The following is a 26,549-nucleotide window of genomic DNA, read 5'->3' as shown; positions in this document are numbered from 1 at the left end:
GAAAAGTTAGCTCTTTGACTGATATAAATTGCTATGTTTTAGTGATTATAGTTTATGAGTAAGGAACGGATTTTTATGTATTTAAAAATGCCAAATATTTAACTAAAATATGCATTTATTTTCGTCAATTATGTGGAAAATATGTGATTTTCTTAAAATATTTTCTGGAATATTTAAGTAAAATGGACATTTTTTTTTATGAAAATGGAATTTGGGGGGGGGCAAGTTATAATTATTTATACAAGAAAAGAACATTTTTACAATTTATAATAATTTATTAGGAACAAAATAATTTGTGTTTACAAGTTATAATGATTTATACAACAAAGAACATTTTTACTATTTATAAAAAGATGTGTTAAATTTTCAATTTTGAAAACTTCACTCTTCGAAATTGTTTGCAACCACATGAAATTTCAAATGTTGGAACGTAAAGTGACGACGATCTGGGCGTAAGATGGACTTGTAACGACTAAAAGATCGTTCAACATCTACAGATGTTATAGGTGCCTTGCTGAAAGAAGTTATCTCGTTGGTTGTAAAGGGTACACGATGTTCTGAGGTGACTTCTGTTCCACTGATAATATCAGAAATCTGGCAGATGGACTCCCACCCTTTGTTCTTGCTCAGTACTTCTACCAGTTTTGATCTGATCAGATCTCCCTTACTCCCAGGTATTCCTTCCACCTTTTCGATGACTTTTTTAACGTTGGACACGTTTTCTGTCAGTCGAACATTTTGGGACTCAAGTTGGGTAATGGCTTGTGCAAGAAATACGCAATTGTCAGAAATGAATGCAATGTCGTTCCTTAAATTAGGTTTCTCGAATAAAGACTTGGCTGTATTTATCGCTACTGCTTCGTCTTCGAGATGTGAAAGGACATTCTTGATTTTATTGTAGTTTTCATAGTAATACTCAGCTGCTTCCAGCAAAGTACCCCATCTTGTCAATATTGGTTCTGGTGGAAGGCACAAGTCTGGATAGAGATCTTTTAGCATTTTAATGCGACTTGGTGCTTTTAAGAACACTTTTTTAACCACTGTGATTCACAGCCCTACAGTCTGTGGTTCACAGTTCCTGTCAACCACCTCCCAATTATGAAAATATGCCCAAAATGAAAAATATGTACATATTTTGATTAAATATGTAGAAATATTTATTTATTTTAATCAAATATGTATAAATATGCGATAACATCCAAATATGTGAAATAAAAGTAGGCTCAAACGGCTTAAAAAGTGTCAGTATGAATACTTCTAGTAGAAAAACGTCTGTAAATTGCCTAGAAAAAAATATGTAAATACATACGAATCCGTTCCCTAGTGATGAGATATAGGAGGTAAAATTTTGGATGTTTTGTAAATAGTTTAAAATTTCAAACGTCCATATCTCTATTCGTATTGTTCCGATTTCAATTAACTTTTTACTTAATTCTAGAAAACAGTTTGCTCTATAACTTGTATAAATTGCAATGTTTTAGTGATGATAAATATTTATTAAGAGATGGAAGGTTGAATTTGGCAAATCGTTTAAATTTCAAACCTCTATATTTCTTTATGTACTGTTCAGATTTAAATGAATTCTTTACCGAATTCTTACTGAAAACGTGGGAAAAAGTCATAGAAAAAGAGAAAGTATCTGCCCATAGTGATTTATTTGCTTTATCATAGTCTTTTATTGCTGATTATTCAATCCGTAGTATAGCTCAATGGATCAAAATATACTTTTTTCAGCATTCGCTTAATATAACATATTATTAAACTAAAATTCAGCGAAGTAAGTTGAAATTGCCGTACAGCGCTGTATGTTCATTTTTAACATTAATCATACGTGATTGCTAAATATTATTAAATATTGCTAAATTCAGTATTAATACTAACAATATTAAATTCGAAATGATGTCAATAACACTTAACAGTGATTTCATTTCCCCACTTTTAATAAATATTCTGCATGGCGCTTATGGTAATACAGAAGTTGATAATATCAACTATAGGTATGTAACAATAATGGGTAATTACAGTAAATGGAGAATTCTATGGGTAAAGAAAAACTTGGCAATTAGAACTAGAGGATTTGCAGCAAGTCAAGTTCAGTCTTTCACACCAGGTTTTCAATTAAGTAAGGAGTACTTAAGTTCGAAGTAGCAATTGAAAAAGGGTGTGTTATATATAGGCCACTACGGGTATCTAGGGCAGCACGCGATCTTAAAATAGAACCAATGGAGAGGGCAGGAGAAAGAAATACTAGTACCGATTTTTAACGAAGGTCGGTTGCATTTTAATCTTCCACCAGTTCAGAAATCACTGTGTTTTTTCTTTTTTTAAAGAAGATTTCCCCGCGGATTGTTGGAATTCCAATGCAGGTGTATCGTGAAAAAGTTGCAGTTCATCACGTAAGTTGTTTGTCTTCCCTTCTTCATTCCATGTTACCTTTTGTTCTAATGTTATGTGTGTATGTGACTGTGGAGGCGGTTGAATAATGGGGGCGGCATACGATATACAGCAAAAGTTTGTGAGCATGCGCAATTATAGCATGCAATAATATTTAGCCAATAGCTGTTTTGATCAATCTTCATCTGACGTCATTGTATGTATGTATATACTTGATCAGCTGATTTCGAGAATCGACACCGGTCGACCTCTATTAAACATGTCGCATACAATTAAGATTCAGTACAGGATCTTTATCATTGTTACAATTTATATCTATCCAAAATACAATTACTGAAGTCTAGCTTGAGATTAGGCTGCTCTCTGGGAAGATTAAAAATAACGCCGGTAATTTTCCATAAAAATATTACATATAACCGTGAAGCTGGAAATCAACCATTTACGACACGTAAATCCCATAGTCTTTTGTAAGACCGTGGTAAATCCCACGAAATTTAGTAATTATTGCACCATATTTTGGGTTTTTACATACATACAAACATCAGATATAAAAGAGTTGCTGCCACGCCTACAATTATGTTACATCACAAGACAAAAAATGTTCCTGTCGCCACCGAAAATTAACTTTTGTTTCGGCGTCGATCCAGGTGTTCTTATGATGACTCAACATGATCCCGCGGTTAATTCGAATCCCGGTTAACCAAGGGCCGGTTAATCGAGATTGTATTGTATTAAATTCTACAAATTTATAAATTTGGTTCCAAGTTTACAAATAAAATAATGTAACAGGGCAGAAGGTTTATTATTATTGTTTTTAAAGTATCAGGCAATGGACTACAGGATAGAAATAGATAAAGATATATCTATGTATGAATGGACGGGCAATTAAACGCGGAAATGATCACCTATATTAGTAAATAGTTCCGGCACTAGGGTCTAGCATGTATCCAAATTAAATTAAGCCCATCTGCAGTAATCAATACAAACTGTGTTAAAGGGCGAACTAAGTTGCAGTAGCAAGTTATCATCAGCCTATCAACTGTGCAGTCTGGCAGGCTTTTCTTAATTAAATATTTCGCTTTCAGTCAAACGGCAATTATCCAATGGAAACTCTAATTTAAATAAATAAATAATAAAAAAATAAATTATATTTTTTAGCTCCTTAAAATAAAAAAAAAGAAAAGTGCAACACTTATTTATATGGGGGACTGGAACTGCAATAACATGATGCAACCTAGATCATCTGGTTTCCACAATAAAGGCAATCTACAAAAACGAACAAAAGCGCATTTGGGGAAATTGTGACTTCCCAGCTAGCTACCCAGAAATTTCAAAGTTCCCATCTAAGTTTCTCTTAAAATCAATTTTCAAAAAAAAACGAATTTAAAAATTTGAGTAAAGATATGTTCAACCTAAAAATATAAAATCTCCTGTGAATCCGTAACCAGATTTTCTAATGACGTAATTTAGCGGAAATTAATTTTCTTCAATTTTAGTATTTATGTAATTGAAAAGATGGTCGTCACATGTCTTCAAAATTGTTCACGTAAACCTAGTAAAATAGTAAAACTATATAGGGAGACGTCACCGCTCCTCTCAGCGTCCAACTAAAATCAATATACTCCGGGGAAAAAAGTTAAAAACTAAATACTATGCTAACGCGTTACATCCAAAATCAAATTAAAACTTTTTGGCGGGCTAAGTAGAAAATTCTCCCACAAAAAACCATATAATACAAAAAAGGAAATCTCCCTTTAGTTTAGGATCCCAGTACAGGAAACCAATTTCAACTAAGTTTGCCGGGTTACTTGATAAGAACTTGATAGATGAAGTCCACTGGTAATTTGCTGTTATGTTTGCTTAACTCCCCCTAACTCTAGGATTCCGCTATCTACAAATCCACCAAGTCCCTTCTTAGGTTTACCATTATTTCTTTTAAATTTTCCTTACTTTGTTTGAATAATATTTTCCTGTTCAGATAATTTTTATGGTGCAGACCCTTCTACTTCTTCTTCTTCTTGCAGGACAAACCATGGGACCCAGTATAAACATTGGGAAATAATCCATCACTGGCAGCACGCCGCTGACAAGTGCCCATAACGGTTCGCCCTTTACCATCCCCTTCTCAACGACCTCTAGGATTGATGAGTCAGTAGCAAATTATTTCTACTTCCCCATCAACTACATCCCCTTGGTGGTAGTCCTGGCAGTGGTTACCATTCTTCTTATAAACAGGAATCATCGCTCACCCCAGAACTAAGTTCCTGTGGAGGGGGGGTGTTGAGTGCCAGTACTAACATCAAACATCGCCAAATCGTTAATCATTACACTAAAAATAGCAAAAACCACTTTAAAGCTCACTATTTAATCCATTTTTGCTGCCATTATTGTCTATTGGCTGATTATTGTTATCAACTTGTTTATGACACGAGAAGTTGAAAAAAAAAAATTTAAATCGAGTGCATCAATAATTTTTGTTTTTGATAAATACATTGAGAATAGAAGACGAATATTTAGCTTTCAAAATATCTAAGCGATTTCTTAAAATCCACCGTTCTTCAGACAGCTGAGGATCCAAAATTAGAACTACTTAAATACAAAAATAGTACGTGTCAAGCAAAAAGAAAATCTCGTATAATCAACTTCCGGATAAACCACAAAAGACTGAGAGAAATTAATTCAGTTCCGGTTGGTTAATTTAGTTCAAAAGCAAAGTTAAGTGTTAATTTCTAGGCTAATGCCTAAAAGGGTTACGCACTACTGAATTTAAGCATAACCTAGGAGAGATCTATCATTTAAGTTTGAAACGGTTTCTCATGGAATATGGAGTTTACGAGGCGCTGTGACATCACACGCTTCTTGTAACTGTAAACTAATATGGTGAACATGAAGTCAACTGAACTATCTCTTTTGATTCAAAATTTAAACTTATTTATTATTATTCATGATATTTTAATTTTTATTAAAAGAATTAAACTTTATTTCACTAAAATTTTAATTATTTTGTTCATTAATCAAATTGCTAGCTTCTCTCTAAATTATTTTTTTTTTAAGTAACAATAACTTGAGAGGATGGAAATTTAGGATTTTATATTTTAAAATTTGGAAGTATTTCCACATTCCAACATTAATTGTTAATAGGATGAAAAATTAACGCCAGTTTCAGTCATGATATATGTTTATTATGCCGAGCTTACGACGTAGGGGACTAGGTCATCTTCAGGGATGTCGAACATATTCACAGTGTGTTAACAATAATTATATTACAATGAATATGTATAATGTAACGAAAATTTACAATATGTATACGGTTTTACATCATTGGAGGGTTGTTGTGTCTTCTGTCTTGTCTGTTCATGGACTGAGTGTGATCGGTCTGTGTGTGATACGTGTTTGGTTGTAAGGAAGTCAGTGTTGCCAATTGTCAGTTTTGAAATTTGACTGTTTTCTATCTTAGATATGTATATCATTACTAGCACTTTCCTTTTTTGTGTGTTGATTTCTGACACCAACAATTTTAACAACATAAACGCCAACTTACTACAAAATACTTGACAATTGGCAACACTGACTTCCTTACAACCAAACACGTATCACGCACAGACCGATCACACTCAGTCCATGAACAGACAAGACAGAAGACCCACCAACCCTCTAATGATGTAAAACAGTATATTGTAAATTAGGTAAATATTTTTGTAAATTTTCGTTACATTTTACATATTCATTGTAATATAATTATTGTTAACACACTGTAAATATGTTCCACAGCCCAAAAGATGACCTAGTCTCTAGGTCGAAAGCTCAGCGTAATAAAGTTTATCATGACTGAAACTGGCATTAATTTTTCATCCTATTGAAACTATTATTCAGTCACCCAAAAATAATGAACAGTAATCAATTGTTAAATGCTGAAAAATTGAATAACCTAAAAATGATCTTATGAGGTATAAATATTGACTCCACCCAGCTAAACATCACGACACCGCGAAGATCAATAACAAAAAAAGAAAGTCATTAAATAAACAGTAGCGTTCCAAGTAAATTGAAAATCGAAACGTTGGAGCTAGTTTTGGAAAATAGAAAGTAAAAATAAAACACAAAAATATTTACTACCCATTCCGGAGAACATATTTTCTGAAGCTGCGTATATGTCTCCGAGAAACTCTAGCGCTAGGATTTTTACCTTATTTCCGGCCAATTTGTTCCTCCATAGTGGCTTTAAACATATTAATATATGAGCCGTTGATTTTGTAAAGTGAAACGACTCCATTTTGCAAAAAAAAATTAATTAAAGTTGAATCTTATTACAAATTAACATAATTTTATATTTTTTAATCAATTAACAATCAATATTATTTAAATATCAGCATAAATTTATTATTAGTTTATTTGGTCGTTTGAAAAGTCCGTGCAAAAATAAAAACTACTTAATTTTTTGGGGTAAACCTTTTTTATTTTTCAACATAGTCTCCTTTTAGGCTTATACACTTCGTCCAACGCTGCTCTAGTTTGTTGATCCCTTCCGAATAATAGGATTTGTCCAAGTCTGAAAAATAGCCATTCGTTTCTGCAATCACCTCCTCGTTAGAATAAAATCTTTTTCCCGCCAGCCATTTCTTCATATTGGGGAACAAATAGTAGTCCGAGGGAGCCAAGTCTGGAGAATAGGGGGGATGTGAAACGAGTTGGAACCCTATTTCCATTAATTTTGCGACCACAACTGCTGAGGTGTGAGCTGGTGCGTTGTCGTGATGGAAAAGGACTTTTTTGTGGGCCAATCGTGGGCGTTTTTCTTGCAGCTCGGTTTTCAAACGGTCCAATAACGATGAATAATATGCACCTGTAATAGTTTTACCCTTTTCCAGATAGTCGATGAGGATTATTCCTTGCGAATCCCAAAAGACAGTCGCCATAATCTTTCCGGCCGAAGGAACGGTCTTCGCCTTTTTTTGGCGCAGATTCCCCCTTGGTAACCCATTGTTTAGATTGTTCTTTGGTCTCAGGAGTGTAGTGATGTATCCATGTTTCATCCACAGTGACGAAACGACGTTTAAAGTCCTGCGGATTCTTCTGGAACAGCTGCAAACCGTCCTTGCAACACTTCACACGATTTCGTTTTTGGTCAAGCGTGAGCAATCGCGGCACCCATCTTGCGGATAGCTTTGTCATCTCCAAATGTTGATGCAAAATATTATGTACCCGTTCATTCGAGATGCCCACAGCACTAGCAATCTCACGCACCTTCACTCTTCTGTCATCCATCACCATATCATGGATTTTATCAATGATTTCTGGAGTAGTAACCTCAACAGGGCGTCCAGAACGTTCAGCGTCACTTGTGCCCATATGGCCACTCCGAAAATTTTGAAACCACTTATAAACTGTTCTAATCGAAGGTGCAGAGTCACCATAATGTTTATCAAGCTTCTTTTTAGTCTCCTGAGGCGTTTTGCCTTTCATAAAGTAGTGTTTAATCAATACACGAAATTCTTTTTCGTCCATTTTTTGAAAATCACTCGACTTCCTCGATTCAAACGAATGCCAAACACAAAGAAATAGACCGATCTGGCTGAAACTTGGTGTGTGTTCTTCCAAGAGATGCTACTAACTAAACACAACCTCGATACGCGCCAGTAGTGCTATCTCTCTGACTTTGCACGGACTTTTCAAACGACCCTCGTATAAGGTTTATGTCGGTTCTAGAAGGTCTGTTAGAAGCCTGAAAGGGAACAAACCACTTTCGAGAACTATGCGACTAAAATATTTTTAAAAATGCAAAAGTAATGTAGCACTTCCGTCTGACTTATTTCATCCGAAATCTTTAATATTGTAAGAGATTTTAGAGTATTTTTTTCCTATTTTTGTGTGTTATTTTGAAGACAGAAACACGCTATAAAACTCTAAAACCATTATTTTGGAGGAGAGGAGAATTTTTTGGAGGTGCTCATTATTATTGGTTAAAACTCCAAATTTTGAAATATTGTGTTTGTGAGTGAGAAAAAAGTGTCCAAAAACTCATTTTTATTTGAAACATAAAAAATGCTTACATTATCTCTGACAATATCAGAAAACTGACGACAATTGAGTCACCAATAAAAGTGCAATAACGGAAAGAGCTGTCCAGTAAAGACTTTATAAGCAAAATATTACTTCCTGCTCTTTTCTTAGAAACACAATTCACTTGAAGCATTAAAAAAAAAAAGTGCAAATTTATGGTGCAAGGAAGAAGCTGTCTACGAGGTGTGTTCAAAAAGTAACGGGAATTTTTAAATTTCGCGGGTTTGGAGAGTCTGATTGTAAATTTTTTTTTTTTATTATGTTGGTACACATGCCCCTGAAGTACGATAAAATTTTCAGTAATATTCATTGTTTACTTCTTAAGTGGCAGCCGTTAAGGTTAGACGTGTTTTTCGAGCTTGGCGATTTTTGTTTGTTAAAAAAAATGGATCAAAGAATTTGTATTAAATTTTGCGTAAAAAATGAAATAAAGTGTGTGAAATGTTAATAAAGGCATATGGTGAGTCTGCTATGAGTAAAACAAGGATTTACGAGTGGTATAAGCGTTTCCAAGATGGCCGCGAAAACGTTGAAGATGACGAACGACCTGGACGTCCAAGCACATCAACAACCGATGAAAACGTGAAAAAAGTGAAAGAAATGGTTATGAACGATCGCCGAATCACAATCAGAGAAGTCGCTGATGATGTTGCCATATCAATTGGCTCATGCCATGAAATTTTTTCGGATGTTTTGGGTATGAAACGTGTGGCAGCAAAATTTGTTCCAAAATTGTTGATTTTCGAACAAAAACAGCGGAGAATGGAAGTTGTTCAAGAGTCACGCAATGAAGTCGACAACGATGCGGATCTACTGAAACGTGTTATAACAGGTGACGAAACATGGGTTTACGGATATGATGTCGAAACTAAGGCTCAATCGTCCCAGTGGAGGCATTCTGGATCGCCAAGACCGAAAAAGGCTCGACAAGTGCGGTCGAATGTGAAGGTTATGCTCACTGTGTTCTTCGATTTTAATGGCATAGTGCATCATGAATTCTTGCCACAAGGTCAAACAATCAATAAGGAGTACTACCTACAAGTACAACGCCGTTTGCGTGAAGCAATCCGAAAAAAACGCCCGGATTTGTGGCAAAACAATTCATGGATTTTGCACCACGATAATGCACCTGCTCACACTTCATTGCTTGTTCGTGAATTTTTGGCCAAAAACAAAACTTTAACGATGCCCCAGCCTCCATATTCGCCAGACATGGCTCCATGTGACTTTTTTCTATTTCCAAACATAAAGAGAACATTAAAAGGCCGTCGTTTTACAAGCATAGATGACATTAAAAGCGAATCGCTGAAAGAGCTGAAAGCTATCACAAAGATCGAGTTTCAGAAGTGTTTCGAGGATTGGAAAAAGCGCTGGCACAAGTGTATTGTATGCGAAGGGGACTACTTTGAAGGCGACAATATTAATGTAGATGAATAAATAAATATTTTTTTCAAAAAACGAAAATTCCCGTTACTTTTTGAACACACCTCGTAAGTTAGAACATCGCGAATCTTTTTATTTAAATGAAATATGGAAGTTTAAAACGCACAAAGGAAAAAAAGTTGAGAAAAAAAATATATAAAAAGAGAGAAAATAAAAAATAAACACTAAGATAAGAGAGGTGAGCGGAGGTAAGCGCTAGAGAGGCAAAAAGGGGGCCTTGCCCTGAAGAGAGTTTACTAATGAGAAAACTGCTTCATTCTCCGGAAGTACTCTCCGCCTCCAGCCATCTTGGAGGCGGTAACAAGGTCTCTTAAACTCTGCCAAACTCTAGTTCGTCCTCTCCACTCGCACAAATGAGTAGTGCTACAGCACGAGAGAAAATTTTATTACAAAATTTTCAATATAATTAAGCACAGTTGATTTAGTGTATTCAACGATCAAATGGCAGCGCACGCACCAAAGGATTGATTTTCCAGATCTTTAACCAAATCTTTTCTAATATTAATTATAATTATTCAATTAAGTCCATTTAATCATTAGGTAGGGATTACATCAAGAGGAAACATGAGAACGCCAGCTTTGAACAAGTAATAAAATAAGAATATAATACTTCTATTTATCTAAAGGTTTAAGACATATGTAACACCCACTAAACAATGTGTAACCTTACATTACCCTGCACTGTAACCTTATAGAAGCCTACACCAAACCCCCCTCCCCTATAAAAATGATAAAAAATTAAAATTTTAAATAGATTTACATTGGGCGCATTCAGCAGACAAGAGCGCTACGGAACTATCCGCCGAATGGCGCACTTTTAGCATCGCTCTCCACAACATGTTGTGGCAGCGGACGCCATCTTATGGAGCGGAAATTTTCTATGCTCCTTCGACGGAGCGGTGGTGATCGCTACTAGCCAAAGTACGTGTATTTATAAAAACAATTTTGAAATTTTTCCAATTTTTTTGGTAATTAAACGCAACTCACCCAAAATTACCAAATAATTATTAAACCTTCTTGTTTGTAACAGATGCAAAAATTAATTTTTAGCCATTTTGTGTATGCTTGAGAACATCTAAAGCTCTTAACATTTGATTTGTCTTAGACAATCATTCGGAAAACTACTTATTTCCCGATATTAAGAAAAATACTAGCTTTACTGGCTTGGCAATATTTTTAGTAGAAAGGAGATGAAAAAATACATAAAAATGGCCTATCGCGTGCTCTTCTTTCTCTTTGATAACAAGTTAAAAAATTGAAATATGATTAATAAATACTAGATTTTGAAATGGCCTTAGCACCTTTTAATTTAAAAGACGAGTTGTTTTTTATTTGACCAATTCCTCGCCAATATTAATTCGAAAAAAGGTTATGTTTAGGTTATATTAGTAGCAGAGCGTTCAGAGAAATAAAGCGCTCCCTTTGGGTAGCGCTCTTGTCTGCTGAATGCGCCCCTTAACAGAAAGGAATCATTCTTTCGATAATGTGAACAATCTGTAAAGAGATACAATTTTTTTTTTTAAATTCAATTAACTTTAATGAAAAAAAAAACCTCCATTATGCCAATAAAATAATTGTCGTCAAGAAACTAAAAAATTTTATTTGAATGACTCCTTGATTCATTAATCAATAAAAAAATACATTTGAAAATTTAAAACAAAAAACGTTGAGAACGAATTGGAAGGGATTAGCTATGAGGTTAGCATACTGGACTCCCACGCGGAGGTCCCGGGTTCGAATCCAGCAGCTGACCCTTAGATTTTCTCTTCCTAGGAGCTTCTTACAGCTCACTGTCCGGTGATGGACAGTGTTGTCTGTAACGAGAGAACACTGTCCGGAGGCCGGCAGTGCACTGGAAAAAGCTCCGGGCGCTAATGACCTCAGCTGTTGATGCGCCAAAAAAAAAAAAAAAAATTCACTTGTTTTTAAGAAAACGTTTTGAGGTTCTGGGTTAAGCAAATTTATAGGAAATTTAATGCTCTTTCGTTCGGAATAAGCAGATTTGTTGTAGGATAAAGGACAGAAATGTTATGGCCGTTTTTATGGTGAAAAACGCGAATATCGACGGAAAAATTAAAAATGTTAAATATCTTGGACACTATTGAGAATCGGGCCAAAGTGAATAGAATATTTTTTGTTGCATTTCGGCTGCTGTATCACCTCCCAAAGTTTCGACCTCTCCTCCGGTACACCCTGTATACAAATGACTAGAGTTACATGAAACATTTTTGGTATTAACTAGAAAGTACTATAAAGTGGTGGGCAAGTAAGCCGCGTTAGATTTGTATGTATGTATGTATATGCGAGGTGTGGCTATTAAATAACGAGACTATTGCTGTAAAACATTTTATTTTAAATTTATACATATTTAGTTATTATCACCTTCACTATACACCCCTCCCCTATCCCTACAACGCTCCATGCGAATTTACCATTGTTCGAAACAGTACTGGAAGTCTTTTTCTGTCAGCTCCTGCATGACGCGTGCCGCTTTTTCTTTCACAGCTTCAACGGACTGAAATCGTGTTCCTTTTAACCGCAGATTTGATTTTGGGGAACAGATAAAAGTCACATGGGGCCAGGTCAGGCGAATAAAACTGGGATGTTGTACTTGGCTAGAAACGTCTTGACAGACAATGCAGTGTGAGCTGGCGCATTGTGTTGCGTTGGAGAACCCATGACTTGTTCTTTCACAAATCGGGCCGTTTTTTTCCTTACTCTTTCAGCAGGAGTTGAGCAAGCACCTCACGGTAGTAATGTTGATTAATTATAATCGATATTTTCATTAGTTTTGGACGTGAAAGGGCGACCCGGGCGGTCATCATCTCCGATGTCTTCTCGCGGCCATCTTGGAAACGCTTGAACCACTCACAAACTTAGAACACGTGATACAACATTCATCGCCAGAAACTTCTTTTAATAAAAGATAAGTTTCAGTAGCGGTTTTACCAAGTTTCATGTGAAATTTCACGACTATTCGTTACTCTACTATACATGTGTAGTATCATGTTTTCGGCAAAACGAAACTAACACCTCCTCTTACACAAACAACGGTTCCGGTCAGACAGATTTCTCTACAAACACGTGAGACGCTGCAATCGAAAGAGAAGGCTTTACGCTGCACAGCTGTCGGTCGTTAGGATTTGGCGCATGCATAGTTCTTCTCATATAACCAGGTAAGTTCTAACGAATGGTAATTGATATCAATTTTTTTTAGTTTTTTAATAAGGTGTGTATTTTTATCCTTGTGATTTAATTGTTGAGTTATTAATTTCTAATTTGTGGCATCCAGGCCCTGATAGACAATAAATTTGTCGAATTGTTGGTGTTTAGACGGAGAGGCTGTTCTTTATTTTGACCGAATCCTTGCTAGCTTTAATCCTAAATATTAATAGTTTACGGTCATCAAAAGATAATATAAATTTTTTTCTTTTTTTTAAATTAAAAAAAATTACGGAATCAGAACGGTGAAAATTATTTTAGAGTGAGAAATTCATTGCGTGTCCATCCTAGATTTTTTTTTAAAACTTAATACTCGACATGATATGTACATTGGCGAACAGCGTTCTGTGATTTTTCAAATTTTAGGAAGGATAAACGTGTCCTGAAATATTTTTCCAAAGCGTGTTTTTAAAGGGCATCCTGAGAACTGAAAGAATAAATTAATGCCAAAAAAAAGTGTGCAACAGATTATTTGCTTTTGAAAAGGACAAAAGATTAGCCTAAATAAACACTGTATAAAACTAGTAAGTAAAAGTATGCGTTTTCAATAAATAAATCGATATAGAGATCGAAATGGTTTGTAAACACTTTCTCTAACTCCTGTAGGGCAGTTTTGGAAAAGCGAAAGCATGGTTAACGAGTTAACCAAGAATGCAGGTAATGGGTAGAAGAGGTGCCAATTGCAAGAGCACACTTGGTGCTGCTGTTGGTGGTCGTCTGAAGGCCAGTACTACCACCAAAGAACTAGCCAGGCCATCCCCCTAGTCGGCGGGGGTGGCGCGACGAATACCACCCCCCTAACTGACGTCACACCACAGGATCAATGAGCCATCCGCTCCCACACATGCGCACTCTAACACCGACCCTATGTGCACACGTGGCTGCTTCTTTTTTTAAAAAAAAGCCCAAAGCTTTTCTTGTCGTACTTTATTAATATCTAAAAATAAAAAGGTTCTGATACAAATTTTTGTCCTCGAATATAAATACAGATTTGAGACTGATTTCGAAGAGCTTGTCAAATAGTTCTGCACTATTTGTTCCCTCAACGACCAATTCCAGTCTTTTTTCTATGGTAAGAATAGTCTAATATCCATACTAATTCAGAGTACAACACAAACAAATTATATTTCTTACCAAAATATGAGCTCTCAGAACTTAAATCTTTACAGAACTCAGTAAATCTAGCGAAGCTGATACTTTACACCATTTCCTGATTATATTCTCTGTATTAACCACATTCAGGCACAAATACAGGGTGGGGCAAAAGGTATGAACCGGTTTTAAAGGGATGTAAAACAAAAACCATTCAACTTACAGAAATTATGTTTATATTGTTTAATTCAGTAGAGAATCTAGTTTTTTACATTAAGTTTGAAAGATGATATCACGTAGGTGGCGGCCGTCAGCCGCGATGCACTCTTGAAGGCGAATTCTGAAGTTTTTAACCGCTATTCTGCACATTTCTGCGATGAGTATTGCCGTAACTTCCTCTCTGATTCTGTCCTTAAGTTCTTCCTGAATCGATTATTTTAGTAATTACAATGCTTCTCAGTTATTTATATACATAAATATGTTCAAAAGAGAAATAAACATGATGATTACGCGATGTCCATAAATTTATAAACAATTTTACAAAATGTTTTGTATAAAAGTTATTTAGTTTGTGTTTTATGAATAGTTTGATTACTTTTGTTTATTTCTACTGATTAAACTTATGTACTATGTTTAAATAACGTTTTGTCCTAACTTTTGCTATAAGACAAAGTCTTTGTAAACAATAAATATACAATTCTATATTAAATTCTCAGACGAATATGGAGAAATTCTTAAATACAAAAGAGAAAAATAATTAAAGAGTTCAATGTTCACAATGGGTGGGCTAGTATGCAAGTAATTTATAGGCGGAAACAGAGTGACATGTACAAATGCAAGTGAATACTTAAAAGTATTTAGCAAATCTTGTTTACAATAAATAGTCCTTTGTAATTAAATAAATAGTTGTTTTCAACGAAAGAACAGTGTTCAAAGGCCGTCAAGTACATTGAAAGAGGATGTGCAAAGGTTCTAGATGATGGTTATCTCCTTAAATTAAAAAAAAAAAGAAAAAAAAAAGCTGAATTATTGTTCCTTCCACCGGAAGCCATTTATACAAGCAGGAAGGTCTGACTGGAAATGGACATACGGACACCGGAACTACAGACGTGAAAGAAGTAATGAAAATAAGCAGAAGAGTGCAAGTTCTGTGGCAAGTTCGATCAGCCAATTTAAGTTAAATATGTAAATTCAGCCTCACATTTGATTCTAATAAATATTACAAAGGTAATAAACAAAAGGCAATAATAGCACTTTAGAGGTCTAATAATTATAGACAAAGATTTCAAATAAATCCTTAAAAAAAAGAAAAAAGCTCTACTGTGGCTGTGTCATGGGCCGTGTGTTGTACGTGAATACGTTTACGTAACGGGTTATATTTTTTATATAAAATATTTTTATTTAGGATGAAATCAAGGAAACAAATAATTACTGTGTTACAATATAACTTTATTAATTATAGGTCTGTGATACGAAAAGTACGACACAAATGGCATACAAGATACATCGAGATTTCTGGTAAACGTTAAATCAATATAGGTATTACCTAACGTTGCTGGAGAAGTTTCAATATAAGACAAATTGAACTCGCTGAGCATGAAGTCGGCCAATGAGCGGTTTTATGAGATATCAACATTAAAGTCTCCAACTATCATAATTGGTGTAGTCAGATCAGGCTCGTAATCGGGTATAATTTTAGCGATGATTTTGGAATATTTTAACAACGATCATAACATAAAGAGTTTAATTTCTGCTAACGCTGTGCCCGGATGGATATACACACACCCGAGTACGAATGCCATTGGCCTTTTTCGTTTACTGGACAGACATCACCAGCTTTTGCGTCTTTCATTTCCAAATAAATTTCCGAAATGTCAATGTTAACTCTATTACAATCAGTGAAGCTATTGATGTTGCGATATATGGCGGACTACACCGGCTTTGCGACTTTTACCATTCGATTGTTCTTGAGAAGCCCTTTCCAACCATATACGAGGGTCGTTTGAAAAGTCCGTGCAAAAATAAAAACTACTTAATTTTTTGGGGTAAACCTTTTTTATTTTTCAACATAGTCTCCTTTTAGGCTTATACACTTCGTCTAACGCTGCTCTAGTTTATTGATCCCTTCCGAATAATAGGATTTGTCCAAGTCTGAAAAATAGCCATTCGTTTCTGCAATCACCTCCTCGTTAGAATAAAATCTTTTTCCCGCCAGCCATTTCTTCATATTGGGGAACAAATAGTAGTCCGAGGGAGCCAAGTCTGGAGAATAGGGGGGATGTGAAACGAGTTGGAACCCTATTTCCATTAATTTTCCGACCACAACTGCTGAGGTGTGAGCTGGTGCGTTGTCGTGATGGAAAAGGACTTTTTTGTGGGCCAATCGTGGGCGTTTTTCTTGCAGCTCGGTTTTCAAACGGTCCAATAACGATGAATAATATGCACCTGTAATACCCTTTTACCCTTTTCCAGATAGTCGATGAGGATTATTCCTTGCGAATCCCAAAAGACAGTCGCCATAATCTTTCCGGCCGAAGGAACGGTCTTCGCCTTTTTTTGGCGCAGATTCCCCCTTGGTAACCCATTGTTTAGATTGATTGTTCTTTGCTCTCAGGAGAGTAGTGATGTATCCATGTTTCATCCACTGTGACGAAACGACGTTTAAAGTCCTGCGGATTCTTCTGGAACAGCTGCAAACCGTCCTTGCAACACTTCACACGATTTCGTTTTTGGTCAAGCGTGAGCAATCGCGGCACCACCCATCTTGCGGATAGCTTTGTCATGCCCAAATGTTGATGCAAAATATTATGTACCCGTTCATTCCAGATGCCCACAGCACTAGCAATCTCACGCACCTTCACTCTTTTGTCATCCATCACCATATCATGGATTTTATCAATGATTTCTGGAGTAGTAACCTCAACAGGGCGTCCAGAACGTTCAGCGTCACTTGTGCCCATATGGCCACTCCGAAAATTTTGAAACCACTCATAAACTGTTCTAATCGAAGGTGCAGAGTCACCATAATGTTTATCAAGCTTCTCTTTAGTCTCCTGAGGCGTTTTGCCTTTCATAAAGTAGTGTTTAATCAACACACGAAATTCTTTTTCGTCCATTTTTTGAAAATCACTCGACTTCCTCGATTCAAACGAATGCCAAACACAAAGAAATAGACCGATCTGGCTGAAACTTGGTGTGTGTTCTTCCAAGAGATGCTACTAACTAAACGTAACCTCGATACGCGCCAGTGGTGCTATCTCTCTGACTTTGCACGGACTTTTCAAACGACCATCGTACGATCTCTGTATTTGGTTTTGGCTTTTCGACGCGTAAAGGCCGACTTTATATATTTTTGATAATCTTTTTTTATTCTAACACCTCTATTTTATTCACGGTCACTATTTTACAGAAATGTTTTGACAGAATTGATTTATATTGTGACGACAGCTGACGATTAAAACTTAAACGAACATCTTTGCTTCTCCGAGTCAAAAGTTATGCTAATTGCAAATCTCGATACGCAGCAAAATTATCTCAAAATGGCGGCGCTTCCCCCTCCACCGATGTATCACAGTCCTCGCTTATAGTAATGAATTCTTTGATCCTTTAGCTATCCAATGGTCTAATTTAATTTTGGATGTAGACGATAGATTCGAAACTATAATGCCAAACTGTATCCCCCGATTTTGTTATCATTAGATTTTTTGGATTGCCACCATATGATTCAAATTTAAAGACGTATTCACGTCAAAAATTCAAACTTAGCGACCTCTAACCAGTTATTTTCTAGTGGAATAAAAGAATCAATAAATAAGGAATTGAAAATCTGCACGAACAATAATACAATACCTAGTCTTACTTAGGTAAAGAAAAATTGTAAAAATTCAAAAAAATAAATTAAACTAATGAATAGATAAAAACGACAGTAAAAAAGATCAATTTTGAATGAGATTTCAAACAAGCTCTACTAAAATGATTACATCTGTTGGCAGAGAATGTAATTACAACCTTGGGATGGGATAGCACGCGACTTGCATTAGTGAAGCAAGGGGGTAAAGGGGATATACTACCCGCACAACATACGTTATCTAGAACCATCATTCATAAAAATTGATTATTTGAATGCATTCTATCTCTTAAATCTGCTCTATTCAGATGCAAGTACCTTTTTTCTTTTTTTTTTAAACATTTTTAATTTTTCACGAATTTTAATTATAATAAATAAGAATCTGTAATAACTTGTTATTGTCTACAAATAATTTTTTGGCAGCATTTAGTCGAAGAATGAATCTATCATTAGCTAAGGAGTTTGATTTTTATTTGTAGTTAGTATTCCAAAAATGTGCCGGAACTGAATAGTTAAGTTAGATGGTTTAATTTTCAAAAATGGATCTGAATAAAATCGTTTCTGCTGTTCACGAAAACATGGCAAAAAGAAAAATGAAACAATTCAAATTCGTTTAAAAGATACTTAAGGACGATCTATTCTAAACTGAAACATAGTTCCGCCATATTGCTTTAACTAAATACCAATTTTGAAGTTCCGGTCATCTTCCATTTTTTTTTTTTTTTGTAGAAATGCTGACCCCCTCCTCCAACGAACCTCATTCAATTTCTAAAACCAATTTCTTTTTTGGAAGCATGGAAGAATGAAAAACAAAAACAATAAGTCCATACCAATGGTAACTAGATTTAGGCTCGACCAATTATTTTTTGGTGAAAACTAAAAATAAATAACTAGAAAGGAATAGAAGGAAGATGGCTGCCTTTATGACGTAAGTTGAAGTAGAATTTCTACTCCGAAACTTTAAAATAAATTTCCCATATTTATGAAAAGCTTTAATACAAAATAAAATAAAAATAAATAACTAGAAAGGAATAGAAGGAAGATGGCTGCCTTTATGACGTAAGTTGGAGTAGAATTTCTACTCCGAAACTTTAAAATAAATTTCCCATATTTATGAAAAGCTTTAATACAAAATAAAATAAAAATAAATAACTAGAAAGGAATAGAAGGAAGATGGCTGCCTTTATGACGTAAGTTGGAGTAGAATTTCTACTCCGAAACTTTAAAATAAATTTCCCATATTTATGAAAAGCTTTAATACAAAATAAAATAAAAATAAATAACTTTAAAGATACAGGAAGCTGATATTAATGTAATTTGACTGATGATTTAACACAGAATGTAAGAAATCTTACGATTTAAATATAAATTTTCCTCATTATTTCTAGATTTTCTTACCAGATTTATGACGTAAGTTGGAGTAGAATTTCTACTCCGAAACTTTAAAATAAATTTCCCATATTTATGAAAAGCTTTAATACAAAATAAAATAAAAATAAATAACTAGAAAGGAATAGAAGGAAGATGGCTGCCTTTATGACGTAAGTTGGAGTAGAATTTCTACTCCGAAACTTTAAAATAAATTTCCCATATTTATGAAAAGCTTTAATACAAAATAAAATAAAAATAAATAACTTTAAAGATACAGGAAGCTGATATTAATGTAATTTGACTGATGATTTAACACAGAATGTAAGAAATCTTACGATTTAAATATAAATTTTCCTCATTATTTCTAGATTTTCTTACCAGATGAGGAAAATATGATGCGAACATGCCAAATTTTCGAAATAGTATTTTTTCCCCAAAAAAAGATCCGTTTTCAGATCCCGTGAGTTTAGATCAGTGGTTCCTAACCTGGGGTAAGCAAAAAAAGAAGTTATTATGGCGGAAGATATAAAAATTATACAGATATATTATTAATGAGAAAGAAAAAAATATAATAAATGATTCCTACAACTTAATTACAAAATTATTATAATAAAACTGAATAACATATAAATTGACAAGAATTAAGTACTCATTCGATACTGCAGTATTTTTTTAAAAGTAAATATATTTGTATATCCTCAGGTACAGTGAGCAGTTGATAACCTCCAGGCTAACCTGGCTTGCGAGCCAGAGGAGGCATCTTTGAAGGCACAGTACATGCTTCACAAGTTGAGTAAAGTGCATTATTTGATAAATTAAGGAATAAGTTTGATCCTTTACATGAAAGATATTGATCACTTAAATATGCGGCAGGAGGTTTCCAATTTTTTTGGTTATTAAACGCAACTCTCCCCAAAATTACCAAATAATTATTAAACCCTCTTGTTTGTAACAGATGTAGAATTAAGTTTTAGCCATTTTGTGCATGCTTGAGAACATCTAAAGCTCTTAACATTTGATTTGTCTTAGAAAATCACTCGGAAAACGACTTATTTCCCGATATTAAGAAAAATACTAGCTTTACTGCCTTGGCAATATTTTTAGTAGAAAGGGGATAACAAAATACATAAAAATGACCTATCGCGTGCTCTTCTTTCTCTTTGATAAGTTAAAAAATTGAAATATGATTAATAAATATCCAGATTTTGAAATGGCCTAGCACCTTTAATTTTGAAGATATCTAATTGCGGTTTCCTGTCTCTTTCATAACTTTATATACTCTTTAAAACTGTGTACATGAAAATGGGGATCAACTGCAAATCCTCACTTTTGGTCGCGCGTCAGCCGCGTATGCGGGCAGGAATCTAAAATCAAATCACATATTCTGAAACTAGAGGTGACGGGCAACAAATTTTTCCTCTACCATTCTTCGCTCAGAACAACCGTTTAAGCATGAAATGGCATTTGAGCCGTCTTAAAATGAACACCCTATACTATATGTTAGGGGTACACACTAAGGAAACAATCAGGTAAAGGAGTACACTAATGGAAAAAGATTGGGAACCGCTGGTTTAGATGGTTACAAAATAAATCTGTGTATGTGTCCAAAATATAGATAAATCATGTTAGCCCTGGTAAACCAGGGTTCTTTAATAGGTTACTCAAATCTTGTATCTACATTACATATTTGCACATCAATAATTTTTGACAGCAAATGTTTTACGTAGGGTGTTCTAAGGATGATTGGGGGCACGTTTCCCCCCCTCATAAAATGCCATTTCGCTGTAATACCTGTTTTAATAATCTAGATAAGGTTAGTAATCATTAAAAATTAAGAGTTCAAAAATTGTATTAATTAGAACCTAAATTATAAATAAAAATCTTGTACTCATCTTTTTTTTAAAAAAAAAATATGTAAAATTTACTAACTCGGTTATAGAGAGAAAACTAGATCACTCAAGAGAGAAAACTAGATAGATATGTAATTAAATTTTAGAACATCTAGTATGGGGGGAATTAAGGTGAGAAGTGTTTCCTAACTAGAACTTCTAAAACACTTATTGAAATTAACTAGCTTATCCAATTTTCCCCTGTAACGAACCTGCGGCAAGTTTTTTAGATGATTCTATTAGCATGGCGATGACGGCGAGAGTTCCCCAGCAATATACCACACTTGTAACCAGTTGTTTAATAAATTGGGAAAGATAACCAGTTTGTTATACTGGGAAATTAGCTTTAAAAAAAAATAATAATAATTAAAATTACTAATTTTAGCAAACTATAGTTTACACAATCTGAAAAACTACTTGTAATTGAATTGTCTAATTACTTCTATTAAGGTTGTTTAAAGCATTTAGTTTATTTGCATTTTTATGTGTCAGATTAAAATATTTGCTGCTCATATTGTTGAAAAAAAAATTACGAGTAACTGGGAAATACATTACAAAATGACGTACTTCCCAATTATCGACATGAATTGCAAATCATGGGATTCTAGTAAGTGTTTTTTAACACTATCTTAAACCTGTTTAGCAGTAGCATTATTTCTAGGCTAGGCAAGGTTTATATAATAAATTAATGTATAATTATTACGTTATAAACATTTGACTCACATTCTATTAATCAATGAAAATAAAAAGATAGATTAAACAATATGGTTAGCAGTAATCACTATTCCGTCTAGCTCTATACTTGCTGACTAAGTGAAGTAGAAATCTATAAACCAAACTCTTAAATATACGAGGTCTGTAAATTAAGTAATGAGACTGATTTTTTTTATTCAAAAAGAATTACAATTCTATATTGTCACCTTCAAAATAACTTCCTTCTGAAGCCACACAGCGCTGGAGACGTTTATTCCACTCCTCATAGCAGTGCTCGAACTCCGATACTGGAATAGCCTTCAGCTGGTCGGTTACAGTTTTCGACTGTCCCAAAATGAGTTCCCTTGAGGTGATTTTTCAACTTCGGGAACAGAAAAAAGTCACAACGACTCAAGTCAGGCGAATAAGGAGGCTGAGGAGCCACAGGAATGTTTTTACTGGCCAAAAACTCGTTTATTGAAATTGCTGTGTGACAAAGAGCATTATCGTGATGCAACACCCAATTGTTCTTGATGTTTGGTCTCACACGAATGACCCTTTTTCGAAGTTTTTCAAGAACCACAAAGAGTTCCTACCTCAAGGTCAAACTGCCAATCAACACTTTTACCGAGAGGTTCTTCGAAAAACTTCGAAAAAGGGGTCATTCGTGTGAGACCAAACAACAAGAACAATTGGGTGTTGCATGACGATCATGCTCCTTGTCACACAGACTAAACGAGTTTTTGGCCAGTAAAAACATTCCTGTGGCTCCTCAGCCTCTTTATTCGCCTGACTTGAGTCTCCTTGTGACTTTTTTCTCTTCCCGAAGTTGAGAAATCACCTCAAGGGAACTCATTTTGAGACAGTCGAAAACATTCAAACGGCTGTAACCGACCAGCTGAAGGCTATTCCAGTATAGGAGTTGGAGCACTGCTATGAGGAGTGGAAGAAACGTCTCCAGCGCTGTGTGGCTTCAGAAGGAAGTTATTTTGAAGGGGACAATACAGAATTATAATTCTTTTTGAATAAATGTTTTTTAAAAAATCAATAAAAATTTTTAAAAAAATCAGTCTCATTACTAAATTTACAGACCTCGTACGTATCTCTGATGCGTATAAGTCCGAAACTGATCAGAGATACAATAAACATGCCTTGCTAAGAAGACGGATAAGATCAACCATAAAATCCAGCACTGCAGACTAGATCACATTTTTCAACAGTTTAGTCATATTTATTTTATTCTTCAAAGGTCCAAATAGACATTATACATTCAGTTTGTTTATGACGCGCATCGATTGAAAAAAAATAAATCGATTGAATCAAAAGCATATACAGATTAAACATTATCATATGTATAAAGTTAAATTTGGAACCCTAGATGTGACCTAATCAATATAACAGGTTTCATCTTTCTGCGATTTTTCGTTTTACAGGTAAATTTTCAAACAATCTCACAAACATTGTGCCATTTTTTTTTTTCTGACTCAAGAGTCCTAAAAGCAGATATTTCTGGTTCAAACTAGAAACAGACATGTACAAATTCTTTCCTTTACCTAGTAGTAAAAGTAGAAAAAAAAAATTAAATCAAAAAGTTAAAAAAACTTTAGTAATATGCGATATCTGGAACAAAACAAGAAATAGACGAAACCAAAAACAAAGATGATGGAAATAAGAGAAAATAGGCATACCAAGATATTTATTTAAAGAAGAGCTGGCACAACTTCGAATTTGTAAGAATTCCATTCTATATTGGTGACCGTCACATATATTAAATTCCCCAACCTTGCCCGGCACATGGAATTATAGTTAGCATGCAACACACCTTAGCGATTTATATGTGTCCCTAATTTCAGTTGTAAGAGAGAGCTGAGGGTGGACCAAAAGTGACCTGCTTTCTAGTCGAATTTGGCCTGTACTCTACTAAGTCGATGAAGAGTGGGACAATAATATGATGACCCTTTGTTATTTGTATTGGTTTCAAATTAATCGCTTATTATTAACTTATTTTTACTTTAAATTAGGAATTTAATGAAGTCTTGAAATGGACATATCACAAAAATAAATAAATAAAATTAGTTGCTTGAAATTAGTAATCCAAAAACGTTTTAAATCTAAAAGAGAAGAAAGAAATTCTAACAAAATGGGAAATGAACTAATAAACCTTCCACCAACTTTTTTTTTACAAAAATAACTATTGCTTTTGTAAGGCAAGTATTAAATCAATATCAAACTCCCTTGAAATAATTCTCTGCAGATCTTTAAGATATTTTTATCAATACTAAATTACATGATATTCCTACTAGTTTTGTTAGTTTAATGGCAAAAAATAAACTATCTCCCTAGCATAAATTCATTACATATAACTGGCAATCCCCTCCAGAAGAAAAGTGAAAATTACAAATAAATTATAAAGTTTGAAGAGATTTTCTTACTCGTATTTTATTTATGTATACAGGTTGTACTGTACACACTGGAAATAAAAAATTATTATCTATAATTAAAATTTCTTTTGCTTTATCTTATGATGCTATTAATTGGTACATCCAATTATTTCAATTTAAGACTATGGAAATGCCATTAAAAAAAATAAATTTCATAAATATGTTTGTCTAGTCAATATACATCTTTTTCTTACTGCAATTTTCATCTAACAGTTCAAACAGAAAAACTTTAAAACAATGTTTAATTGAGAATGCATTGTTAAATTTCCAATATTAAGGAGAAATTAATCAACTCCTTTAATATTGATTTATTTGATAAAAATGAATTCTGCTTTTCTTAATAAAAATATAATACTAATTAAATACAGCAGAATAAATTGTGAATACGGGTGATCCTTTTTAAAATTCAAAAGAAGTTATGACTCAAGTAAAGAAAGATTTTAAAACTTAATTTTACGTAAGATTTGGAACTTTTTTATTTTTATTTACTTTTAAAAAACTGTGGTTCAAAAAACGTTGATAGTTTTGGAAATTAACTCACCATTGGAGTCTTGAATCAGTTACAATGGGAGCCACATGTTAGTGCACGACATATGCTTGTTTATCTGAGAAAACTGAAGAAAATTAAAAAAGCCTTCCACACTGAGGTATTCATGGAAAATTCAAGATGGCTGATTTGCCGGCAAAGATGTGAAAGATCCGCAGTTGTTTTTGGGGTACGTGCGTTACAAAGAGAGATGTGCGCGTACGTATAACAAGCTTTTCGGTTTTTGGCGAGGGAGGGGCGTGGTTAGGAGGAGTGATCAATACATGAGTCCAGCATCCCACACCTACACCTTCATTCATCACCTCCACTGTCCAACAAGGTTAGGTTTAACAAAACCGGTAAAATTTCTTTTTATACAAAAATTTAATAACTTTTCAAGTGATCACTGACAATAAAATTACTAAACATGCCACAAGAGAAGAGTACAAATTCCATTTACCACAGAATCAAAAGATCGCAGAAGAAATCAACTAACCTAAGCTTCAATTAACCCCCCAATACTTATCAATATACATTATCAGAAAAGCCGATAGCAGATATCTTATTGTAAAATTATCTTATTAAAAGGAAATGAATTTTAAACATTAAATGATGCCAGGAACCTAAACCTTACATTCAATGTTTTATAAATAATTTCAGGAGAAACAAAACTAATTAAGATTGAAATTAGAAAACATGTAACGCAACACATGAATTGATTTCACCGTCTATACAAAATCCACTTCAGAAAAAATCCATTCTACCGAACACTTGACAAGAAATACGAAATAACCTAACTGAAAATCATTAAGTTTGGAAACCTATTACTTTCATTTAAATTAAGTATTACATTCTGTACTTTATTTAAAAGACAAAGGTTAATTAGAAAATGTTTGATAAACGCTTACCTTAGTTACGTTTCTATGCAACAGGGCACTAAGGGTCCCGTGAAAAAAAATTAACTGCGCACCACAATGGTGATACGCCCAAAATATTTAGCCCCTCCACATCATTCTCTTTTCAAAATATTAATAGGAAAATTAATCAAATATCATGACTTAATTTCTCTTTTCCTTAGCAAAGAAACTGATAACTAACGATACCACATTCACACCAACACTCGTCACTGACCCACTGCCTCTTAAACACTAGATATAATCACCAAACATGGCGGCGTTTAAATCAATGTTTAATATGGATGGCTGTGGCAAAATGACTACCATGATTTAAATTTAAATTCTTTCATCACTTTCCGCTCCTTTCAAGTGTTTAGTTCATCTATCATTCGTACTTCTTTGTACAACTTTCTCCAGAAACCTTCTGGTTATGTTCTAACTCACATACACTACCAAAATGTACGTAGTATATTTTATAGCAAAAGTGGTACATACTTCTATGACCCTCTCTGTTCTGCTCTGCCAGTAAAAGTCCTAAATAACTAAAATGATTATCAGTTCTGCAAACCTCATTCTTCGAATTTTTTGACGTCCTAATGGACAAAATATTAGAAACACTTCTTAACAATATCCATTCTTTTTTTGACTCTCAAAACAACTTCCTTCGCCAATTCA

At 34.3% G+C, this 26,549-nt stretch overlaps 1 protein-coding gene across 5 annotated transcripts in view; it reads right to left on the bottom strand.

The window, feature by feature from the left end:
- bsk (mitogen-activated protein kinase dJNK) overlaps window positions 1–26,136 on the bottom strand; it is an 88,462-nt gene extending 62,326 nt beyond the window's left edge. For 3 of the 5 annotated variants that reach the window (XR_012461264.1, XM_074137464.1, XM_074137466.1), the window contains exon 1: window positions 25,887–26,136. The gene's annotated coding sequence lies outside the window, so the exon portion shown is untranslated. Of the gene's footprint in view, window positions 1–24,993; window positions 25,141–25,886 lie in introns of those variants that run through there. The other 2 variants (XM_074137467.1, XM_074137465.1) reach the window with 2 other exon arrangements.
- Between the last annotated feature and the right edge of the window lie 413 nt (window positions 26,137–26,549).

Source organism: Rhodnius prolixus, unplaced genomic scaffold, assembly GCF_049639745.1.
Source record: "Rhodnius prolixus isolate KJV_2025 unplaced genomic scaffold, Rpr scaffold_5, whole genome shotgun sequence".
In the NCBI taxonomy this organism is placed as follows: Eukaryota; Metazoa; Arthropoda; class Insecta; order Hemiptera; family Reduviidae; genus Rhodnius; species Rhodnius prolixus.
This window is presented reverse-complemented; position numbering and strand designations above follow the sequence as displayed.